The sequence below is a fragment of the Parasteatoda tepidariorum genome, chromosome 3, assembly GCF_982258835.1.
Source record: "Parasteatoda tepidariorum strain Cologne lab strain chromosome 3, Ptep-v5.0, whole genome shotgun sequence".
In the NCBI taxonomy this organism is placed as follows: domain Eukaryota; kingdom Metazoa; phylum Arthropoda; class Arachnida; order Araneae; family Theridiidae; genus Parasteatoda; species Parasteatoda tepidariorum.
In genome coordinates this window covers 42,827,863-42,854,668 of record NC_141757.1, presented here as the reverse complement: position 1 = coordinate 42,854,668, position 26,806 = coordinate 42,827,863, and positions in this window count along the sequence as shown.

Below are 26,806 nucleotides of genomic sequence, written 5' to 3'. Positions count from 1 at the left end.
TTATTATGTCACCGGGGCTGTAAATCTACACCAACTTAATTACGGCTTCTCGATTCAAGCAATCGCCTCACATCGATCACTAGCCAACTGGATTGCAACGGCGATTAATACGCCTTGTCGGCTACTTCATTCCCAACAAGCTGAGGAGCATAATTGTTTAAATGCCAATGTTTACTTTGCACTCAATAGTGAGTGTGCATTGTCACACTGGTTGATACATAGATTTATTGCTTTTACTGTTTTACTATTGTTTTACCATTGCCAGTTTTGTAAAGTAAATGATTACTTTAGGAAAATTCAATATGTTATAAAAGGATACTTTGAGTTGTAGAATTGAAGTTACAGTATTTATTGTGAAGCTACTTTGAATGAATTTTCTTTCTGTAAGTGGGAAATATTGCTTTGTAATATTTTATCCTTATTTTGCAATGCGTGATGAAATGAACCGATTTTTTTGAAGTGTTGTTTAAAAATATTTAATTCCATGGTTTTAATTGCTCATTTTAAACTAATAATTAGCAAACATGTATATCGAAATAGTAAACTAGCACGTAGGGTAAAACAAGATGCTTTAATTTATTATAGAAGAAAAAATTTCGAAAAAAATATATTTATTTTTCTTTAAAGATAGTGTATATATTATAAAACTATATTGAAAGGAAAAATTAGTTTATTTTTCATATACTTATCAAATTATTTTTGTATCAGGGAATATTGATTTATAATATTCCTTTCTGACTTTTATGTGTTATAAAATAGTATATCAGGAAATCAAGTTTTTGATTTATTGTTTAAAGCTATAATTCCGTGGACTTAAAAACTGTTCGTTTTATTGAACTAATAACTAGTGAAAATGAATACCAAATAGTGAACTGCGCGTAGGATAAAACTAAGCCGTCTGCTTTAATTGATTGTAAAAATTTGATGGAAAAATTTAAAAAAAAACAAAATAAGTTTATTTTTTCAAATTTATAACATAAATAAAAGCAGTGAATAGCAGTTAAAGAAACAAGAGCGAAGTTATAAGTAACTTTATAAATAATTTTCGAAATTTAATAACTTCTACGTGTTTTTTGAAATATTTATGTGTATCAATAAAGTTGCATTAAAATATTGGTAGAAACTATTCGTACGGTATGCAGTACAAATTAACAGAGTTTTAACTAGTACAGTTTTGTAATAATAAACTTGTATATTAGTATAATGTACTGGTATTATATACTTTTATTAAATAATGCCCACACATGATACTTAATGTAGTAATTTAAAACGGGAAGAAAAATGAACAAATAATTACAACGTGTCTGATATTTCATTTTTAGTTATTCCACAAAATGTTTTATTAAAAATAGGTTAAAAAATAACGTAACACGAATTTTATTTGATTGTGATTGAATCAATATTTATATTCAACATAATTTACTAAATAAAATAAAGTATTATATACTTAATACTAAGTGAACCACTAGTAAAATTAAGGAAAAATACAAAGTGGTTTTTGTTTTAAGTTTATTTGACTTCCCCTAAATATTCATTATCATTTAAAAGTCAGTAAATTGTTTCTTAAAAAATACTTTCTATTTCCATTTCTTAGCTTATAACTTCAAATGAAAGTCCTTTAAGGTACTTTGCGAATCTAAATATTATTAGGAAATTTCATAGTAATTAAAAAATAATTTAATGTAATTAAAATTTAGGTAATTAATGATAATTAAACTTTAACTAGAAATTAAGGCATTTAATTAAATACGAAATCTAAAATACTACTTGTTTAAAGATTAATCACTTAAAATTTAACTAAACAGTTTTAAAAAGAAGTTACAATATGCTTACTGAAGCATAGAATAAACATAAAAGTTATGTTTACCAATTTTTTAACATGATTAAAATCAAAGGTAAGCCCGTGTTTGAAGCAGATTAATCAATTGTTTTTCACAAATTTTTCTAACCTATGTTATCTTTGTGAACCTGTTTTTGTACAAATCAATGAATGTATTGTGTTTTGGAACAAAGGAGAATGAGTATCTTTTGTTCTTCAATATAGGGGGATGTAATTGTTGTTTGCCGAAGAGTCAGTTTCTTCCTTGTTTAATCACGCGTCAATGAACTAACAGTAGTGAACTTAATGAAGATTTTTTTGTGATTTTAAGTTTAAGCTTTTATCTAAGAGAATTTTTGAAAATAGCTCTTTTATTTTATTTAATCTGAAATAGGGATATTTTTTGATAGTTTTAAACATAGCCTATCGGTTGCCTTAAAACAATATGTTTCTTTTTATTTACGAAACTGTTAAAAATGCTTTATAAATTGTTATAAAATTTGAAAAACACGAATTATCTTTAAATTTAAATAAAAAAAAGTAAATTAACAAAATAAAAGAGATTCTCATAAGCATAATACATTTTCATTTATTTTAATCTTAAAAATGTAATATCTGTGCACTGTAAAAAATGGATACTGAAATTTAATGAGAGCTTCTTCGTTTTTGACGAAACCTTTTCTGGTATATGCTCCGAGTGAGCATTTTGTCAAAGTGATGAAATAACTATATTCACTTTTTCAAGGAAATGAACTTCGTCAAAAGTACAAAAATATTTTGACAATCTATTTTTTTTAACAACTCAATGTCCAACGGGTGAGATAATCTATTGTTGATCACTTCATGGTTTGCACCATGTAGGAGGATCGCCGTCACCCCACCAACAATAGAAAGAAAGATAGAACAGATGGAAGTGGGATTTGAACTTGTTATGAAGCGAACGCTTTGCAGTCATAGGAGCCGGTTAGCCTATTTTGTCATTCAAGATTCGATAGTCTAATCTTCATTACAGTTAAGAATCTCTCACTGCAATGACGTTTCGAGTTGAGGAAACATTTTTGTCATACATTTGGGAATTCACTTTTTGTCATAAATCACGTGATTTCGTGATGAAATGATTCTCAAAGTTAACGAAATACAGCTCAAGGACTGCTGAATAGTAAAAAAGGAAAATTTTATTTCTGAGAGTGTACATTATTCACTTAGATCTCACAATTATACAATTAGAATGATTTAAATATGTCTTGAAGTCGTCGCTTAATCTTTTTGGCTTACACAATCTAATAAATATGCCAAATTAGATTATTATTAATAGGTAAAATTAATGTGAGCGTAATGCTCTTAAATTTTAATCACGATATCTGAGAGTATGTTCAATATTATGTTTACGGTTAGGAATCAAATAAATTGCAATTAAATGTATTTATTTTTCAGTAATTCAAATGTCATGTTATTAAAATGCTAGTCATGCATAAAGAAAGTACAAACTGGCAAGATGGTCATTAAAGGTGACTCTTTTACAAATATTTCTATAAAAATGCAACGATACATTTATTTTACATCAGTTGATCATAGGATCAAAACAATAAAGTTATCGAGATTTTTCCTCTCTTTTAATTATTGTTAAGCCTAAATTTCAAGATGCGTATTTTTTTTTATACATACTTGTTTTCTTTTGACTAAAAACTGCTTAAACTATTAGTCAGAAATCAAATAAATCTAAATTTTTCAACCTACATTTGCAATTACAATGAATTCAAAACAATATCTACATATTAGTGATATCTAAGAACTATCTTTTCCTTACAACGAGGAATATTATAAAGCAGCGCCTCAATTATAGTCTTTTAATATGCCTGGAAAATAGTAAGAGATTCTGATTTTTAGTTTAAAAGTAGTTGCACGTAGAGAAAAAAGGTATGAATTAATTGCAAATTATATAGGTCTCTTTAGAATATTAAATAAAATATTTAAATACAATGAATACTACGATGTGATGGAAAGATGGATTTTTTACAATAGAATATAGTATCTAAAATACAAAAAAAATAAATGAAGATAATGGTCTTGCGAAATGAAGAAAGGAAGTTAAACTATGCTATTATTAAATTTTACTGGATAGATTCACTGAAATAGATATATTATAATGGATATAAATCTCTTGCTAAAGTACTATGAATACAAATTTCTTTCGTAATTTTTGTTGAAAATCCATGATCCTACCTGATAAGCAAAAAGTTTAAAAATTCATTAGAGTAAAATTTGAAACTTCAATGCTTAAATGTAAATAAACTCATTAATCTTGTTTAATAAAATAAACTTAATTCAAAGTGTAATTACTTGCCAAGGAATAAAAGGTAAGAAAAATCTTTCCCTTCAAAAATTCCCCTGTTATACATCCTAAAATTCTGGGAACTCTCAGCTCTTTTACTTTAATACGCTCGATTTGCTTAAACCTCAACTTATGATAGATATGCAATGTCTATCCAAACCTAAACCTCGATATATTGCATCGGCAAATATGTATTTGTACTATCTGAGTCCTGTTCTAACATTATCGATTTAATATCGGAAGGGAAATCTTTTGTCTGAAACAAATATCAGGGAAAGTCATCGGCAGTTTTTTTTTTTTCAAAATATACAGCAACTTTATTTCCGGGTACTGTCATATAGGATGAGCAAAATCAGAAGAATATTCTTTGCCAGCTGACGTTTTCCAAAAACATCAATCAGTTCAACCGGAACTTAAAATGTTTTCTTTAGTCGAATTCTTCTCTCAGACATGAAAACGGAATCTCATATCTTTGATGTTATTGGAAATATGAGTGATGGGCCAGCAGATATTATTTTAAGGAAATATATTTTTTAATTAAAAAAGTTTTCTTTCCATAAGATGAATACTTATCTAAACAAAGTTGATTTTTGAAGTTAAAAATAAAAGAGATTAGATTTCTTTAGTTAGTATTCGAAGTGACAGACATATTTTATTCAAATTAGGAATTCGTTTTTTAAATTCAACCAAGCTTGATTATCAGATTTAAAAATCAAGCCTTTTCTAGCGTAATTCTTAGGTAATTCCCAAACTTCTTTTGTAGATAATATAGGTAAGAATCTAGTTACTTGACTTAAGGTAAGTTTCCTATTTTAGTATCATACTCTTATTTATAAAAATAAATCTACAATTTAAAAGTCTCAGATTCGTTCAATTAAAAATAAAAATTACATATCTTGAGTCAGCTTAATTTTTAGATTTCTAAAACGTTTAAATATCAAAATAATGCAGTAATTATTTCGTGAAAATTTGTTAACATTTGTGTGATATTTTACAGTGGAATCCATTATTATCATAAGAAAAGTAGCTAACGACTTGGCCTACCATAGATTTTTTCAATTATATGCCCCTTTTCTATGGCAGAGGATTATTCCTAGGAAAAAAGACCCGTGTAAAGAAAATCGTAAACGAATTTGAACTTTTAAGATTTTTGTAAGGAATACCGAGCAAATGTAAACCTTCTATGTTATTCATGCGCATTTAATGAAGGCGAGAAGAAGCTGTATGAGAAAATTACATTTTGTGCCTTTGTTTTTATCCTTTTTTGTGTATTTATATTGCTATAATGTCAACCCACTTGCCACTAGAAACAAAAGAAATTATAATTCACATGCTTATAGCATTTCCTTAAAGATGTGGTTATTGTTAAAAATTACTTCATATTATTAATAGAAGCACCAGATCTTGTAATACTTACATTCATGTTTGCTTTTATTAACATCAAAGTCTTTAGTGGCATTTCCTACTCTGGCATTTTTCATAATCTGTAATAAGTACAAGATTCATAACCACCTTTAGGCCAAAAAAATTAAAAAAAAATAAACATCAAAACTTTTCTTGTATTAGGGAAGTTTTTGATTGAAGAGTACATCACTTGAGTTACTCGCACATTGAAATTTACATAAGCAACTATTTTCAGTAACAACACGGTTCTCTCACAAATTCTTTCACATGGTTTGTCTATATTGATGAATTGTCATTTATCGTTACAATTATTCCTTCATTAATTTTTTTTTACGGGTAGGCTGGTGGTGGTAATAGTTCACACCCATTTCTCCACACTGGAGGGGGGGGGGGACAGATTTTATCAGGATCACATCCTGTTGAAAGAGACATGAAAAAACATTTGCATTAATACTAACAGAATCTGCATTAAATACTAACAGAAAATGAGATAAAAAGGCTCAATCATCGCATACCTTGTAACCCTACGCATTAAGGAAAATCATTTACTGCTTCCTAATATGGAAGTGAAAGATTCTAAAAATAACTCCTCTGAGATATAAACCTAATTATTATTCATTGGTATGTCTTCAGGTCCCTAAATAGAATATAGAATATCAGGTCCCTAAATAGAATATTCATTGGTCCCTAAATAGAATATCTCTACACCTATTCTTTATCAGCGACATTTTATGAAAAGAGTTTTTATGCTTATTTTTGTATTTTATATATATATATATATATATATATATATATATATATATATATATATATATATATATATATATATATATATATATATATATATATATATATATATATATATATATATATATATATATATATATATATATATATATATATATATATAGCAATCGGTCTAAACTTCGCTCCCCAATTCTATATTTATATGTCGAAACCGTCTTAATTGACCAGTTCTGCTGTGCTGTTCTAAATGGGTGGAATTTCGAGTTCCTCGAGTTTTAAAACTGCGTTGTCAAAGAACAAGGCAATTATCTCTTTTTTGCTTTTCCAACTTTCGCACGTTTTTCAAAAAGATTAGGAAAAATTGTTATCACAAAAAGGCTTTGTTGTCTAGCGTATTACGTATTTAAAAAAAATGTTCGAATTTTCTTAATTTTGTTTTTGAAGAATTATTATAGCATATTCAAGTAGATTAGCCTTTTTTGAAACATCAATTTTTTCATCCATTTTCTATTATTGTTATGTTTCTATTTGAACGGGTATTTCGTATTTTTCCAGATCAATGAACTTAAAGAAGTGAAATGATCCGTTATCCTATTAATTTTGAAATTATTAGCTACCTTGTTGATGTCATGAAGCTATAAATCCTGAAAAAAACCTCTTAACAACGTTAGTTAAAACATACGAGTAATTTCTAGGCTCTGTTTTAAATTAAAATTGAAAGCATAGTCACAGTTAAATAGAAATATAAAACTGTTTTAAGAATTTCAAAAAATTATGTATAATTCTTGACAGAAATACACTCTATAACAAAAAAAATCGACGCACCAAGAAGGAGTTGTCGGATTGAAACGAAAATTGGTGGACAGGAAGTCAATGTACAGAATAGTAAATGATTAAAATTTCAGAACAATTGAATAATTTATTTCAGAGTTACAGTAACAAGTTCAATAAGGTGTCGACCCACCTCTAGCCTGGATACAAGCTGCCACACGGCGTGGCATAGAAAGATAAAGCTCCCGGATGGTCTCTTGCGGTATTTTCTGCCAAATTCGATTCAATTGTCGAACGAGGCCATCAACAATTCGTGCCAGATGCAATCGCTTTCCCATCATATCCCAGACATGCTCGATGGAAGAGAGATCTGGTGATCTGGTAGGGCAAGGAAGAGTTTGACAAGCTTGCAGACAGTTCATAGCAACACGTGCCGTATGTGATCCGGCATTGTCCTGCTGAAAAACCAGCCAGGGCCCTGCAAAAGGAACGGTAGCAAAACAGGTCTTAGGATGCAGTCGACGTACCGCTGTGCAGTAAATGTACCTCTAATGACGACCAAAGGGGTCCGGCTGTCAAAGGAAATAGCATCCCAGACCATAATGCCTAGTTGAGGGCGGGTGTGGCGTGCAATAGTGAAGGCAGGATCCCCCCTCTGCCCTGTGCGTCTCCAAACACGTCTTCGATGATCGTCAGGACACAGTTGGAAGCGGGATTCGTCGCTAAAGACTATACGTCCCCAGTCGGCATCTTTCCAGTCATATCTGTTCAAGACATTCATGCATACGAAATTTCAAAGCAATCGGATGATTGTTTCTTGGTGCGTCGATTTTTTTGTTATAGAGTGTACTATACAGATTTAACATTTTTATCTATTAATACTTAATGTCAATAATTACAAAAATCGTGCAATGATTCGTGATAAAAGTTGTATATAAGTTTAACATGTTAAACTATTAATTCTTAATGTCAATAATATGGTTTAAATAGCTGCTAAAAAATACAGAGATGAATGATTTACAATTTCATGAAAAATGTCTATAACAAGAGTCTAAAAATCCAATGATCAAAACGATAGAGCTTCCTTCTTCCCAGATTAATGCCACAAATGCTTTCTCTCAGAGTTCACACAATTTATATTATTTTATTTTGTTAACTTTTCCACTTATACTTAATATACATTTTCATTGCACTTGAAACAACTCTATAACTCGTGCAAATTATTAGATTTTACACAACGTTAATTTTTACATACAAATATGATGTCTTCAATTACTTAAGATACGTCTATTACAAAAAAAAAAAATAAACAAATAAAATACTTTGCTGTGCATACTTTTTGCAAAGAGAAAATAATTCTCAAAAAAAATTACCGTAATGACACTTATGGAAAAAAAGCAATATTTCTGATAATAAAATCTAAATATATATAAGATTTATAAACCATTTATTTGGTCATTTTCCCGTTTATTTAGTAACGGTTTAACGGAAATTCAGTTTTTCCAAATTATCGTAGATATTATCAAACATTTAGTAAAAAATACAAAACTGAAAAACAAATTTAACCAAATAAAAGGATTTTATGCTTTTCTCTGAGGAATCATGATAAAGTTATGAAATTTTTCCACATTTATCAAATTTTATTACATAATAAAACCTTATATATATTTTATGGTTAATTTAACCGAAATAATTATCAAAGGGCTTCAGTAAAAATAACAAAACTTTTTGGTTTTACAATCGAGCCCAAAATGCAGTAAATTTAGCAATTTTCTAGTAATTATGGCCATTACTTTTCCTCAGTGTGTTTTACAGATTTGGTGCTTTGATTACAAAGATTTGGGCAAGATGTACGCTATTTAGAAAATGAACTCTCTATAATTTAGACAGAGGACCAAAATCTTGGGCTTATTGCATGATATTTCAAAAATTATAAATATCTGTATTTTACAAGAAATTCAGAGAAAATAAAAATATCCACGCAGAAAAAAATATTGTAATTAAGCATTTTTTTCATCAATCGTAGATACATAAAGTTCATCCCATTTTTAGAACATTTAATTAGTTATTCTTCATCTCTTAGGGCTATGACTAAATTAATATCGTGAAAAGATAGTAATGTGATTTACGAATTTCTTAATTTTTATTTCTTGCACTAACATTATTTTGTATTGCGTGCTATGAAAGTTTTCTTTTACATAAAAAACGCAATCAAAGAATAGTGTCAATTTAATAAACACGTAAAGACACTGTGTCTATAAAATATCTAATAAAGTCTGATAAAAATAATTAATCAAGCTGCACTTATCTATGAAATATTCTCATTTTCCCCATTTTTTTTAGCTGATCTCCAAGGAGCAATTATTTTTCATTTTCTCAGTTAATATGATTATCCTTATAGAATTTTTTTTCAGAAGAAATATATCCTTTATTTTAGCTTAATTCTTGACTAATTATTTGAAAAAAGTGTTCTTTGATGATAATTAATTTTATAATATGTCATTCAGTATTAATATAAAAAAAACTGCCGCATTTATTAGGCTATATTAAAATAATTCTCCATATCTCAAGCATATGCTTTTTTCCCTTACGTGAGACTGGAATGATGAAATAGATAATAATTGAATCTTTTAGGAAGTCACCATTTTTCATTGTAAATAAAATATTCCAAAATGAATAGCTTATCTTGAGACGCAGAAATTAATTTGTAAACGGGATGTTCCGTAATAAACCCCTACTCTATATTTTTAAGTCCCTGATAAAAATAAAATCAAAAGATAAACAAGGGAACGTATTATAAATACTAATTATGTATAAAAAAATATTGACAAAAAGGCTATAAAATTCGTTCGAATCGCAACGAAGGATAACATGACAGAAGAATTCAAAACCTGTTTAATTTCTGTGAAAAAAGAGGATATGAAATGTAATACTATTATTAGAAGCACGTCCAAGATTCACTACACTGTAAAAAAGGCGAAAACAAATTACGATAAAAAAACTCGGCACTCAAGGTACCGGTACTGTTTTCCTTAAAATACATTTTTACCGGAAAACATTAAGGAGCAAAAATCTGATATACTGTTTTTTTTTTTTTTTTATAATAATAAGTATCTTAAAATCACTGAATCACTCTTATTAAATAAATACTAATGCAAAAATTACAATAAAAATGGCTATACCGTAGTTTTACTAGTATAATAATTTATGGAAAAAGTGGATATTACGTTAAAATGGATTAAAGTTAAATTTATTGCAACCAAAGTGCCAGTACTTTATACCGTAATTTGATTTTTCATAGTGTAGGCAGTCAATCTAGTTTTAACGTTTCCCTTCCAGCATTTCCGAACTAAGGAATTACCCCCCACCCCCAAAACAAAGAAGTATTTTGCTTTGCTTCTTGTTTATCAATAATTAGAGAAATATAAAATAAGAGGGGTGATAATAGATCAAGCAGCATTTTGTATAATTTTTTGCTGCATATAAATATATATAAACCATCAAATATGTTAAATGTTTTGTTATAGTATAAAACATATAGAAGTACTTCCATTCACTTTTTTATGTAATTATAAAATAAAAACATATTCAATAGGGTTAGAAGTCCTTTATATTTTACGTGCTTTGCCTATAAGAAAATTGAACAAATGTTTTAAAATAAATTTCATTTTTCATGTCTCTAAAAAGGGATGCGTTTTATGATTACTTTTTCCTATCAATAACTAAATAAACAAATTTATGTATTTCGTCTTTAAAAATTAGAAAATTTACAGCTGATTTTCTGGTATTTCTGATGTATTTAATTGTATTTTATAATGCAAAATATTATTAAATTTTTTCTACTACATTTGGATTAGCGCGTTTTGTAATCTACTTGCCTGAGTAATCATTTTCCTATTTTACTTCTGCAAAAAATTAATTTTCGCAGTATAATAACTTAAACCGCACATATTACTTCCAAATAGCCTCTTCCAGTACCATTCATCAGAAATCGGCAGAAAATATATGTTTTTGTATTGAATATTTGTATTACACTTGGCGCTATTTTTTTAGCTCCAGCTTTTTTTGGTTTTATTAAAAAAAATTTCATTTTACACTTCTACTTCTGAATTCAGAGGAATTGACTTATTATCACTTTGAATTAATCTAAAACTGGAAAAGTGAAAATAAGGTGGGGAATTTCCCATTTATTTAACTTTTTTAGCATTTTAGTGATGTAATTAATGACTAAAAACATAAAAATTTTCAAATATAATTTCTATTTTTATAAATCACTGGCTTAAAAAAAATTCAAGTAAGTTTAAACAAGTACTTTATTAGAAAAGGAAAGGCAATTTATTTTCTTTAAATTTCAGTAGCTTTTTTTTTAAACGCAGAAACTGATTGCGCACCAGTTTTAAAACAAAATTTATCCCCTCCTGAACTCATTACCCATTCCCGTTTTTCTTCTTCTCTTAACCCATTATCATTTCTTTCAATGCGCATTCCACAGAGTCTTTAAAACTTCTTTACACCAAGAATTCAAAAAAATGGCAAAACATATATTTTACAAAAATCCATTAAGAACCCTCAGCTAAACCTCCCAGGCTATTGACACTTGATAAACGACGTGAAAGCGCGATGCAATTAAGTAAAGGCCGCATCATCAGACGGACAAACAAAAAAAGTCTTTGCCCTTAGTTAATAAAAAAAGAAACTACTACCAATTAATCATTGGCACCAGAAGGCAAAGAGGAAAATAGGAAGAAAAAAATTAAAGGACGGAAATAACACTAGCCATACAACGATGCTACCTCATATATGTCACTAAACTCACAAGCTCATATCTAGCGTTTGTATACCTTTTCTCGGAGGGCCTTATATCAGCTTGTTAGAATAGGACCGTTATCAGAACGGCCCATATCTTGCTTTGGGAGCGGGGATGGATTCTCCCCCTCCCCTCCTTCGTTCTATCTCCTTAACGCTTTCTTTTTCGCATGAGCTGGGATGCAGCGCATTTACAGCCATGGGATGGTGTTTATTACCTCTGATATTAAGGGAATGCTGCTCTTTGGATGCGGACGATGGAAAAGATGCTTAATGAAAAATTCAGTCTCTGTCCAGACAGCTAAATAAAATGGTGAGATTACTGAATGGTTCGTTCTCTCTGGCAATTCTTCCAAATATAATGCTCTCATTTGGTTTATGTGCGAACTAAGATGTATTGCTAAATCAGTGGAAGTTCTTTACATAAAGGAATGCATTATGACTTAAAATATACTTTTTAATGATTTATTTAATTAAATAAATTACTGGTTATTTGATTGCAGAAACAGCATATTTATTTTTATTTAATGCATTAAATAGTTTAAATTTGTTTCAAAACCTTTAGATTTCGGGTATGAAATAAATGTATTAATTTAATAAATGCTCAGAGTGAGTGTTTAAAATCCACCAAGCAAGTAAATCCCATATGTTTTTAGAGTTATTGCTGAGAAAAATATCAGAATGTGTGATATAACTGGCATCACTCACTCAATCATAGTCAAATACTTAATATTGCTTATCAAGATTTTATATTTTAACGACTTTGATAGGAATCCCGTCAATATGACATGATCAGTGCCTCATCTGATACTCTTTTCCAGTATTCTCACACAAGATTCAACCATCACAGAATAAATGTATTCTTTTTTAACTGCCACAATTTAAAAATTCTTGATACAATTACGGTAAAAAGTAAGAATGCCGGCACTCAGGGTACCGGTTTTTTTTACCGTAAAATTCCTTTTTACCGGAACATGTTACAGATAAGAAATCGGATATACCGTAATTTTTACAATAATATTGTAAACTCACTGAATTACTCTAATTTAATCAATATTATTGTAGAAGTTACGGCATAGTACTTTACGGTAAAACAAATTGTACGGCTGATGCACCCAAAGTGCCGGTTATTCTATACCGTATTTTGATCCTGATTTAAAAACACTGTAGGCATAATGTTTTAACCTGAATTGATTGTAAATCCAATTCTCTTTATTAATCATAATCGAATTCTCTATTTTGGCATATTTTTTACTATGATTCACATGCAAATGTTTAGATATTTTAATGTTTCCATTATTAGTACTTGGACTAAATTCTCCCTTCCTCTTGAATAATAATTATTTTGGTTTACTACATATTTTCGTTTCTAAACCAAGCACCAGTTAAAATGTGCTTCTTGATAGCAATTACCGAAATTATATTCATTAGGAAAATTTAAGCCCTCTTTCCCAAACACTGTAAAGATTTGCATATATCACTAAGTGATCAAGCTGAATTAGCTTTCCATAAACGCACTCAGATTCCCGATATAAGATTTTCTCATCAAAATATAAAATATTTTTCAAACTTAGTACATGAAACTTTATTTTCAAGGAAGTAATAAATTTTTAATAATTATATTTTTATGGAGTCTCCAAGCTTATGGAAACTGTTTAGTTCAGGTAAAAGATAAAATAATTTTGACCACACGTTTGCTGGGATTGCAAGTCTTTGTGGAGTCCTAAAAATTAAGATTGACCTCCTCTATTACGCCATTATTAGCAGATCTTATCTCTAAACGTTTGGCTACATAGCTTTGTAAGATAGTGGTGTCAATGGTACTGATTTCCGAAGGCATATCTTCTTAATAAACAAAGCTATTTCAATGGACTATGCATTTTGAACGTGATCGGTATTTGAAATACCCTAAACTTACCCTCTTCCCCAATGGACACACAGCATCTTTTCAAAAGCACCGATAAAAGGACTTTAGATATTTGAATGATAATTTTCTCATGATAACAGTGGAAGAATTTTATTGTGTTTTCCTCTTACAGTGAAAGCTACCTTACTGAAAGTCATCCGCAGTAAGCACTTCACTTAGCATAAATTTTTAAAATTACTAATTTCTAAGGATAAAACACTATATACTCCCACTATAATTTGGATGCTCTGTTAAACTAATCGTGGACAGTAATTTGCTTCCAAAATGATTTTCTTAATTCTGTTTAAGAGTAAGTGTTGTTTTATCACCTTAATACAAGAGAGACTTATTCAGAAGGTTAGCAAATATTTATTCACCATGGCTGTTCTATTTTTCATCCAGACTGTTGCCATCCAACATGCAAGAAATAATTTATAATCATCTTGCTTAATCGATTCAATATCGATTAATAATAACACTACAGAAAACTTGCCGATATTGATGGATGATCCACATTAAACAGTTGATTTGCTTAAAAATAAACTGCTCAAAAAAACAAAAACAAAATCCGGTGAAGTAAATAAAATCTCCTGGTCATTAAACAAAAATTAAGAATAATAACAACAAAAAAATGCTGTTTTCACAAAAATAAAGGAAAAAATATTGAGCGAAATGCTATGAAGTAAAAATATAATGAGAAAAATATGACTTAAATAAAAAAGATAGCATGAATCAACTAGTGGTATCCGTTCATCGAATTCTATCACAGATAAAATTTTGGACGGGGAGTAATGTGGCATAACTAACTACCACTACAAATATTAAATACCAAATCGCTAGTATATAAGACATGTTAACCCGATTCTATCTTGAGGTACCTTTTGATTAATGAAGGTTGACACAGTCAAAAATTAAATCCCCACACGTGTCACTGCACATTTCATAAATTATCGTTAAACACGGATTTTATTTACTTGTCAGAGAGCAGTCGAAATGAGTGCCCAAAGAGAAGAAAGAACTTTCATGTGGAGGATAGCAACAGTAACATTTTCTTATAGCGTTTGAGTCCTATGAGCTCTTCATTGTTTAGAGAATTTATTGTGTGTTGGTATTGTGCATTGCTTCTATATCTTCACGAGAAAACACGGTGATAAAATACGCTACAAATATGTAGTGTCATAGTCATTGTAGTACAAACATGAAGGTCAGTGTGGGAAAGGGAATTGGAATTTAGTAATGGTAGACACACTACAGTCAGTATGAATTCAAGATCCTTTACTTGTCTTGAACAGTATTTTAAAGGGATATTGTGAAATGTACTTTTAAGAGGATGTTTATATCTCTTCAAATATGCCAAAACTTGTTGTTAAAGTTTTGAATGAATTGGAAATGATCAGGATGAAATCGCAAAGATCTGAGAAGACCAAATTATTTTAAGCAAACTTTTATTAGATCACTAAACATACTACAATATATTATGATTAAATAAAATTTATATAAATACCGAGTTAATTCCTTAGCGTTCATTTAAATATCATATTAATTTAATCAAATATGTGCATAACATTATATTTAGCAGTCAATTAACATATTCTTCTTCAAAGTGGATATTTTTCATCATACTAAGTGTGGTAGCTTTGCTGAGGTTTTCTTGTGTATCCAACTTTTATCAATATTTTGTTCAAAGTCAACATGTTAGATGTTTTGCGTTTATCAACATTCAACTAATAATAACTCTCCTGATTAAGAAGAAAAATGTATTTTCTGAATAGGCATATTCAATTAGTTGTGATTTAACTATGTGCTTTTTCCCACATTTAAATTTTTAAGATACTTTTTCCAAAGAAGAATTTTGTCATAAAAGGTACTGATAAGTGCCTCTCTCTGATAAAGCACTTATTTTTGTGTTTCAAAACATGTAATGGCAAGCTGTATGTGTATTATTTCATTTTCTTCCTACATGGTCTATCAAATTTTTAGATATGAAAATTCTTCAAAACGACTTCCTAGGGTTGAAATTGTTTCCAAATTTACTAAAATATCACTTAATAATTTTCCAACTAAGTTCTTCTATTATTATACAGCGCACTCTTAATAAAAACGAATTTCTGAACACGCATTGAAAAAAAAGCATTTCTGATAGACATCAAAATAGTAAACATTACAATTTATTCCCTAACTATTAATTTACACGATGCATTTTAATGTGCATGCTTAAAAGGTTTTTCCAAGCTTGTATTTACATTGCTTTTAGTTTGAAAAAATAATTATTAGATAAGCTAAAATAGTAAACATCACAATTTTTTCTTTAACTATAGATATGTATGATGCCGATTAATGCATCCATTTAAAATGTTCTTCTAAACATTTATTTTTATTGCTTTTAGTTTGAAAAATAAGCATATACAGTACTTAAAAATTCAAATTTCGTAGATTTATTTTTAGCAAAAGTTCTACATTTCGAGCAGTCTTTTACAAAGAAACGTGAATCTAATATTCATGAGATACGCGTCCTCTCAATCACATCTTTCCGTTGTATTGTGATATCCGAAGAAAAAAAAAGAGCATTCGCTTTTCTTATTGTTTGTTATCTTTAAAAAAGAATAGTTTGAATTTTAAGCTATTTTGCTTTTTCTACTGAAGGCAACTTAAATCCAAGTTTTGAATATTTATTAAAAAAAATCGGAAAGCTTGGTGTATTTCTAATTATTGGTTTAAAAAGGTTTTCACACAAACCAGAAAAAAATGTAAGTGTCCATTTTTAATATTCATATGGAAGGAAGCTAAAATCTTATTTTCCAGTATTTCTTTCCATTTAGATTTTTAAATATTATTTTGCTGTTAAATTTTCATTAGAACTAGAAAAGAAAATTGAATGAAATTTCTCACAAAATAAATAAAATTTATTTCAAAATAGGGCTTGAAAATATTAATAATTATTTTGTTAAAATTTTCTATTAACGCTAAATTAAAAAATTAACAGCACTTTCTCATTCCTTTATTTCTTCCTCTTTTGTGTGCTGCTATTATTTGAAAAAAAATTTTTAATCACGTACGTCTTTTTTTGCTACAATATTTAGATATTTTGTTCTTAAACTTGGATCAAGAACTTAAATATGAAAGATGGATTATTGAAGTCAGGTAAATTCATATTAAAAATAAATAAAAAAACAAATAAATAAAAAACTTTTAATTGGTTTTTTCTACCGCTAATGATCTTTGTACTTCTTAAACGACACGAAAAATTAAAAATTCACTTGTTTTAATAATAATATAAATTTACTTCCATATTCATTAGATTTAAGAAAAATATCATTTTCTTAAATCTAATGAAATGACAAAAATTCAGCGTATTTCGCTTCGATGCGCATCTAAAGCAATATGTATTTGCAGATTTTACTTGGCCTTTTTTGGACTTATAATATCAATATCTCATCCTTTGTTCTCTTTTTTGCCTAAATGTTTCCTAATCTATATATAAATGTTGTCGCTGTTAATATAGTTTGGGTTGTATGGTTTTTATTGCGGTTATATATGCTTTCTTTCTATAAATAATATTTTCTGCATCACAAACTACTGCTTTATTACATCTACAAACATTTTATTAAAAATATTTTTAAATAATTCGTAACATGCAGTGGAGTTTATATTATCAGGATAGTAAGGATTCTTCTGCCAGAAAATAATTATAATAAATTAATTATTTAGCATTGATTTATTATTAATTATTTATTTATGAGTTGCTGCAGTAGGGAATATTGTGGTTTACAAAATAAGATAATTTAAGTAACTTTTTATATACATTATTAGGTCCATTATAATACTGAAGATAATTCACAATTTTAATCATACGCTAAACGTGGTTTTCTCTTTACAGCAGTACAAGTAAACCACGTTGTTGGAGGTGCATAACGTGTATACTTTTTTTAATAATGTAGTTGTATGCTTCTGAAAAGAATTTCAATAGATATCGCCTTCATACTCTGACAAAAAATACAGATAATTGATCTCGAAAAATTTCTGATTATAAACTGTATAAAAAAATCCATTAATCAATATTACTGCAAAAATTTCCCTGGTCAAATTACGGTATAATACGGTATAAAGTACCGGCACTGGCTGCCTCATCTGTAAAATCCATCTTTACCTTAAAATATTATACAGTAATTTTTCAGAAATATTTTTTTTTAATTAGAGTGATTCACTCATTTTAGTGTAAGTATTACTGTAAAAATTATGGTACATCAGATTTTTTGTTCTTTATGATTCGGTAAAAATGGATTTTGTAATCAAAAGTACTGGCACCCTGAGTGCCAGTACATTTTACCTTAATTTGATCATAAATTTTTCACAGAGTAAGCCGAATGCAGTTTTAAAACTGCAAGTTGATTATTAAAAAATCAACAAAATTGTTTAAATAACAGCTTCCTTAAAACCGCACATGCACTTGATTTTATAGCTGTGGTAAAATGGATGGAAATTTACTAGCTTAATCGCAACAGTTAGCAGTTTCCTCAAAACCGCACATGCACTTGATTTTGTAGCTGTGGTAAATTGGATGGAAATTTAAGAAGTTTACTTGCTTAATCGCAACAGTTGGCAGTTTCCTCAAAACCGCACATGCACTTGAATTTGAAGCTGTGGTAAAATGGATGGAAACTTAAGACGTTTACTTGCTTAATCGCAAAAAAGAAGAAACATTTATTTTTTATAAATGAGCTTTCTCTAAACCCTCAGAATCTCAAAGAATTTCTTTTTTCTGTTGTTAGAGTTTAAAGTATGAAGATTAAAATAAAACTAAAAATATCTACATTTATTTACTATTCAATAAATGAATTAAGTTACTTAACTGTTTTCAGAGTACACTTGAATTAAAAAAACAACTAAGATGTTTCTTGTTACAAATTTCCGAAAATTGAATTAAAATAACGCATTATTTTTTTAAAAATAAAACAAAAGTTTGTTTTTTTATTCTAGATGAAAGATTTTATTAGCTTAATCTAATGCAGTTTATCCATTTTAACTTTTTAAAGGTTTTTTTTCCATTTTATAATAATAAATTCAATTTTGTGTGGATGTTTAATATGATGCCAAGAAATTCAAACAAATCTTACAATCAATAAAAGTTTTTGAAAGAAAATTGTCCTCGTAAGAGCTTCTTGTTGACGAACAAAAGTTATTCCCATGGGCATTTGGAAGAGAAAAACAAAAGAAATTTATTTTCATTGATGGAAGTTTGAGAATAAGATCTATAACTGAGTTATTTTAAAAGAAAGTCTGTAGGGAATAGGATTTTTAGAAATGGGTTATTCTTGATAAATCTGATAAATCCCTTTGATATTTTATTTTGAGTTAAATATTTGAGCTCCTCAATAATCCATGATCAATATACAGTCTAGCTGAAATCGAAAAAGCACCCGAAGTCGAAATCAGCATTGTTGTCGAGGATTACTTACGTATTCATTATTATGGAGTTCTTAGATATTTGTTAAAGAGGTCCTTATTCAAGGAGATAAATTCATAAATAAGGATGAACCAATAAAAAATGTACTAGAAGATCTATATCCAGACAAATTTAATATATTTATTTCATTATTTATTTAAATATTCATTTATTTATTTATTTTTGTATCCAAGTGAATATTTTTTCAAACTATTAGTGACATAATTTTTATATTTAAGGGATGTGAAAACGGATCACAGAGGGATGTGAAAAGGGATCACAAGGGATTAAGGGATATGAAAACGGATCACAAGTAGAAATGTGTTTGCTCTTAAACTAAATGGCTATTTTCCTCGGTTAGCTACAACTTTATATTAAATGGAATCATCAGTGCGTAATTTTATTTTATCATAGATCTATTACCTGAAATAGAATCAAGAAGAAATAAAACTCACTTGACATTTGTCGTCACTATATTTAGTTATTAACTAAACCTGAGAAAAATGTTAAAGATGATTTCATTTAAAATATTTGTGCCATAAATCAGGAAAGATGAATAAAGAAGAATTTTGACAGGTTTTAAGATCTAGTTTAAAGTTATTATTTTCAACATATTAATACTAGGATTTTTACACTGCACTAATGCAAAAAAAATGTTTAAATTTGCAAAGTTGTATTACGTTTCCGCAGAGCTACATTTCTAAAGGAATAATTTCTTGTTTTAGATAAATCTTTAGATTGTATAGTTTTATACCCATGTAAATTTCTTACATTACATATCTAATATCTTATAAATATATTTGATTCATACATACTTGAGCACCTTAATATTCTATGATCACTTCCCAACTTAGATAAGCATAAAAAGCACTTGAAATTAAAATCAATATTGTTGTCGATATATTCATTAATAAGGAAAGTTTTGATATTTGTTAATGATGGCTTTGTTTGAAGGAATGAAATAGGTTATACTTATATTTTTAGAACTGGGTGATTCTTGGTAAGTCTCATTTATATTTAATTCAAGAGCTTAATGGAAGAACCGGCTAAATTGCAATTTAATAAATTTGAATAAATGAGAGGTAAATTTTATGCGCTCTCCTTTTTGTTTTTTCGCTCAATATTTATGTCTTTAATAAGTTTGCGAAGACATACATCACAAAACTTTTGGAAGACAATTTATTTGATTGCAGCTCGTTTAAAAGCAAAATTTGTGGGTAGCAAGATTTTAATGATTTTTGTAGGTAGCATTTTAATAATTTTACGGAGGATTTTTTATGTTTTTCATCGAATATAATTTTGTTTGAAAAGATGAAATAAATATCCATGTATTTAGGCTTACATTCATTAAATAAATTTTTGAACCATAATTTAGAGCAAGCTGGCATTAAATATTAACTAGGCTTGTTGGTCCGAAAACCGATAAAAACAGAGGCAGTGTGAGCTAAACTTTTTGTGGAGTTTTTACCGGAATTTGTGATTTTTAAAAAAAGTATAATTTTAAATAGTGCTGATTGTGGTCAAAAATTTTATATCGTTTTGTTACATCTAAAGGTATTTCTGAATTTAAAGTATTTTTATTATTTTTATTAGAAAGAAATCCAGGTATAGTTGTTGAAAAACACAAATTATTTAAAATTTTTTATTCAAAATTTGCAGCTTCAACCAAAAATATTAAACTTTAAAATTTTTTCATACAATCAGCTTTGGGCATTTTTCTATCTTAGTAAACCACGCGATTTTGATTTGTTACTTTATTATATTTTTTTAACATAATTTAGGTAACTTTTTCACTAATTTCTGACGTTGAACACCTATCAACTCTTTTTGTTTTCATTTTCAGCACCTTAGTCGTGAATCTAAATTACAAAAACAAAACGCTTGTTTAAAGAATAAGATCGCATTCACCTTCAAAAAGAATTTCTTTTAACAAAAGTAATCGACATTTGCGCAAAATGGAGGCAAAAACCTTAAAATCCTTCCATGGTCAGTACGAGAGAGATAGAGCTCTGATGTATTTCAACGAAAATATAATCTATATCAGCATCGAAATCTCTACTGGCAGGGGGCAAAATAAAGTTTAACTGCCTTTCACGGTGATTCGTGAATATATAGACTTAATCTGTCTCCTCTGAGTTATTCTGATTTCTATACAAAAAACTGTCATTAGTTTTGTCAAATATGTAAGCACACATATCATTTTGAATTTAACACTTAAAATGTGTGCACACATCTTAAAGATTGATAATAAGCCCCTTCTTATTTTCAAATTAAAAATAATCCAAAAAAAATCGAAAAATAATTGGTAATAGGTATATTATATTTATTGGTGCTGTTTTATTATGTACTATATATACTAATATACGTATCACAATACCTATTTTAAGTACTGGAGTAGAAGGTTTTTACAGCCCAACAAATGAGATGAATACCGGAGAAATTTGTTGATTATTTTAATTTATGCCTTCAAGAAACAGTCTCGAGCAATAAAATCATTCCAAATGATACTGAATATTGTTAATCTTCATTTTTAGAGCTAATTTGTTAATTTTCAATTATTGTTAATTTTCACTTCTAAAATGATGTTTTGCTTAATCTAATAACGCAAAGTCATCACGAAGAGCAACAAATATCAAGAAATAAAAAAAAACTGGCATTTTTTAAAGTTAAATCTTAACAATTGTGTCCACATATCTTTTTCAATTTTGTTTATGATTTCGTAATGTTGATCGTAACCGATTTATGGATTATTTAATTTTATTTCAACCAGCAAGAAGAACGAGCATTCAGCTAGCAACAATAATAATGAACTGGAAAAAAGCACAAAATAATATTTACTTTCATCGCGACTTAGCTCAGAAAAAAATTATTATTTCGGTTGTTTGGCTGAAACACAAAGTAATGTGAGCCAGCAACAAATAAATTATAAGTTGAAGAGGCTTAAGTGCAATCTTTTCTAGTCTTTCTTAATTATTGATTCGTGTAAGAAAAATATAAATTCTACCAAAATTATAGAAGCTGCTGTTTTAAGTTTTTCATTTTTACCAATTTTTTTTTCGCCCCACTCCTTAGCGGTCGATGAGGAGCAAGTGACTTACTAGGGTTGCTTGAGGACTATTTATTGCCGAGGCACTCAGCTGGTTCTTCTATCCAATTAATACTAAAGTAATGTCACTTATCTGGTTCTTCCATTGAGTTTCTTCAGAATTAATAGATTTAGTTGATGATATAAATGAATGTTATATATTTAATTAAAACTAAAATGAGAACTTTCTCATAGAAATTTTATTTTTTTAAAAATATCACTTTGCTGGTGTTTCATAATTTAATTAAAATAGAAAATCTGAAGTCACAATCAGTATTTCCGTCAAGGACTGCTTAGAGATATTCATTATTAATGAAAGTTTAGATATTTGTAAAATATTATTTCATTGGTTAGAATAATATTATCTTTAGGAAACTACTTAATCAAAGCTTCTTTATTTTTGACTTGATATATTCTTCAGTAAAGAAGAAAATAAGTAAAGAAGAATAAATTAAGATATAATTTTAGATAGTTTTTAATATCTACGAGTAAATCATTACAATATGATTAATGTCAGATTTTTTATACTGTAGTGACGTACAGTGTGTCAAAAAAGTTGACTACCCTAAGCAACTTTTGATCTAATGATCGGATCTTCACGCTCTGGGATTCCATCTTAATGGATCGAGGGGGTGATGTGAAATATGCTAATTAATCTGTGCAGACGATATTTTAAAGTCACAAAATCATACCCAAAAGCGTACTTTTTCTGAACAAATATGTTTTTTTCCCTATGGATTCGGATTTCTAACCTCTAAAATATGATCTCAATAGTTTGGTCACGAAAGCTATCCGAAGTTTGGACCCCTTAATGTTAATTTTACTTCTTGCCTAGTTCGCTATACCTCGAGAACTGCTTAAGTGAATTGAAAATAATTTAGCATACGATCATAAAATTCTTCAATTGAAAAATATTTCAATACAAAAAACATATTAATTTTAGTAAATATCTATTATTTTTTATTATTTTATTTAACGATGGTCGAAAAATTTTAAATTTTAAGGTATACAATTCTTTCATCATTTTCAAGAAGATAATTTTACATGGCAAAATACGAAAATTTGAGCAAAATCGTTTTTTTTTTTTTTTTTTTTTTTTTTGCATTGGTTCCTGAGAAATTGGATTTCACAAAAGTCACATATTTAAAGTTTGATTTCTCAGGAACTATTCGACCGATTTCAGTCAAAATTTGGTATTTTGCTATGTAAAATTGCCCTCTTGAAGAAGATACAAAAATTTGTATATTTTACAATTCAACATTATTAAATAAAGCAATAATAAATAGTTAGTAACAGTTATTATTTCCATGGAATTATCTTTGATTAATCAAGTTTTATAATTGCGCGCAAAAATTTATTATAAAGCTATTGGTACCATATTTCCCAAATTGGCTACCCTTCATATTCCGATGGTCAGAAATCTGAATCCGTGGAAGAAAAGGTATGTTTATTCATAGAATGTACATTTTTGCGTCAGATTTCGTAACTTAAAATATCGTCCGAACTTATTAATTATCATATTTTAGGTCACCACCATGTGCTATTAAGAATGAGTCCTAGAACGTGAAGATCCAATCATTAGATCAAAAGTTATTGAGGATTGCCCGTTTTTTTTTTAAAAAAAAATAATTTTTTTTCCCCGCACTATACGTTTGTACTTATATCAAATGTATAATGTTTTCTGTTGATACCGATATTATAATATTTTTTTTCATGGAATTATTTTTGCGCAACTGAAAAAATGTGTGCTGTATTTGAATAAATCACTGTAAAATACGTAAAAAAGTTAATTTAGGATTGGATTCTCTAAATTAAAGATCGCTCCTCTAATTGAATTAAGCTAAATTAAGATCCCTCTTCCAACTTGACACTTTGTTCTTAAACATTACTTACCTAATTTGAAAAACAAAATTAGTAGCTATCAAGTCGACAATTCCAAGCTCTCAAAGCAGGCGCCAATTTTCCAGACTTACTGAATGTGAAGGAGAAAAAGCAAGAGTAATTTGGAATATAAAACGCGAAGTTGCTGAGCAATGTAAATATGAAACGCAATGTAAGAGTTTTTCGTTAGCAACCTTACGTTTTAAATTTCAAAATCACTTTTATTTCTTCTCTTTCTCGCCTGGCAGGTCATGAAAATGGGCTCCCATTATTGAGCACTTGCTATAGGTTGACTGTTATTTCCAATTTGTACATTTTTGAAAAGAATGCAGTATTTAATCAAGTAATACTACTTCCATTATTTCATTAAACCAGAGTAAAAAGGTATTTTGATTACGTTTAAGGTTTAAGTTACTGAACATTTTCAATGATTTTGTTACGCACTACTTTATTTTAAGTTTTAATGAATAATATAATATTGTGTTAATTAATTTCCGTTGAGTGAGCGAAATAAGTTCTTCTCTTTTTTAACAGTACAACTTTCCTTTTCTCTTGGTAACTTTATTTGTTATAAATATTGAATTTCAAACATTATACTTTCTTTTAATTTTAAAATCAATACAATGTGATTACTCAGAATTTCTTATCTAATACATAGGAAAAGAAAGAATTGTTTTATCAGATTTATAAACGTCATTTCGAATAGAATCGTCTGTTACATTTTGCAGAGATAAATTTAGTTAATAAATATAATTATAGATTACTTGTTTCAATTCTCGCTTTTTTCTTGTATTTTTATCATTATTTTCAACTCATTTTCATTGCTACTTTCATTAAAATTTGAAATGCAAAAAATAAATATCAATCAGTTATAAAAATAATTTGGTGATATTTTTAAAGTATTTTTTAGTTTCAATTTCAAAACCTCACTTGGTTTAATAAAATTATTCGAAATTTCATACATTCTAAAGAAAACAAAGCATTCAACTATCAGTCATCATTAAACATGTTTTAGTAATTATATACATTCTGAAACTATTTCTCTTAATTTAATCTTTTAATTCTCAATGATATTCAGATCTCATCAAGTTACCTTCTTTTTATTTCTATTGTCAGAAATTGTTTAGACTCAAAACGCATCTAAATTTTTATTCCTTTCGAATGAAAAAATAAAGCAAGATTGAAAACATTAATTTTGAGAATACACACATCTGCTCCCACTTGACGTTCGCATATATATAAATTAAGAGCCCTACACTTTTCTTATAATGCACCCGAAATTACGACTAGTAGTTAAGATTTAATTTCACGGAAAAATAAGATTTATCTTTATAGTTTTCTCTAATTTATCTTTCAAAGCAACTGCACTAGGCCACTATTCCGTGAACATGATTACTGGGAAAAGTTATGTGTAATTTATTAAAGGAAAGGAACGCAAAGCAACCTTTATAGAAGTTGTAAAAAAAGAACGAAATAGTGATAAAGGAACCATCAAATTATGTCCATTCTTTTTGGAACATTAATTAAATTTAAAAATTATTTCACATAAATTTAGTCAGAGTGATTTTTCATAAAAGAAATATCGTGAGATAATTCAGGAAATTTTTTTAAGTAATATGTTTTGCACAATGTCAAAATTTGTATTGAATGAAATGATAAATATATGCACCGAATTGTTTTTTTAAGAGAGAGAAAGAGAGAAAGGATAAATAAATAGATAATTAAAGAATTATTCTTTGAACATTTTAGTTACCTGCTGATTTACTTACTTTTGGAGGTTTATTTACTCTTAGCTCTTTTATTTACATTTAATATTTTTCTTTGTTATGATATTCATTATGAATTACTTATGGAAGCTCAAATGTGTTAAGGTTAAAAGTTATAGTTGAATTTGAATGCAGTTTTACTTAGTTGCTAAAAAGACTATTCATACTAATTGGTTTTAAAAGCTAATATCTTGAGTGATACGTTTCAGAAATTTAAATTATATTTCAATAGCGTTTAAGACATTTACTAAATTTTTATAGTTCATTTTTTGACACCTCTTTCTAAACTTATGAATTTTTTTCTTGAAGTTACCAAATGATTGTTTCACAGTTATATTTTAATATAGGGGAAGCTACCTTAACAACACTGCCAACCAATAAGAATTTTCAATTTACGAGCTACTGCAGTAAAACAAAGACAACAGACTAATATTCTAAAATCCAAAACAATTTAAATGTTGTAGCTTCCAGCACAATATTTATTCGAAAAAATTATTTTGATAATGTACACGAAATTCTACAGTTTAAAACAGAAAATTCTATCATTTTGTATGATGTAACAGAATTATCAGCAATGTAGGTCATTTTTCCTGATGTATAATTTTTTTTCTTCATCCAGCTAAAGTTTTAATTTATTAAGAAATAAATTTTGGAGTTATGAAAATATGTCCCACTTTAAAATATTTATAAGGTTATAAATTTTTAAACATGTCTTTAATTTTATATATTGCAGAGTAATCTTACTTGTTAGCAAGCAAAATATGATGCTGTGAAATACACATGCGTTAAATACACGTGGATTTCAAATAAGGTATATTTCAAAGTTTCACAGAGCTGTTACATTTC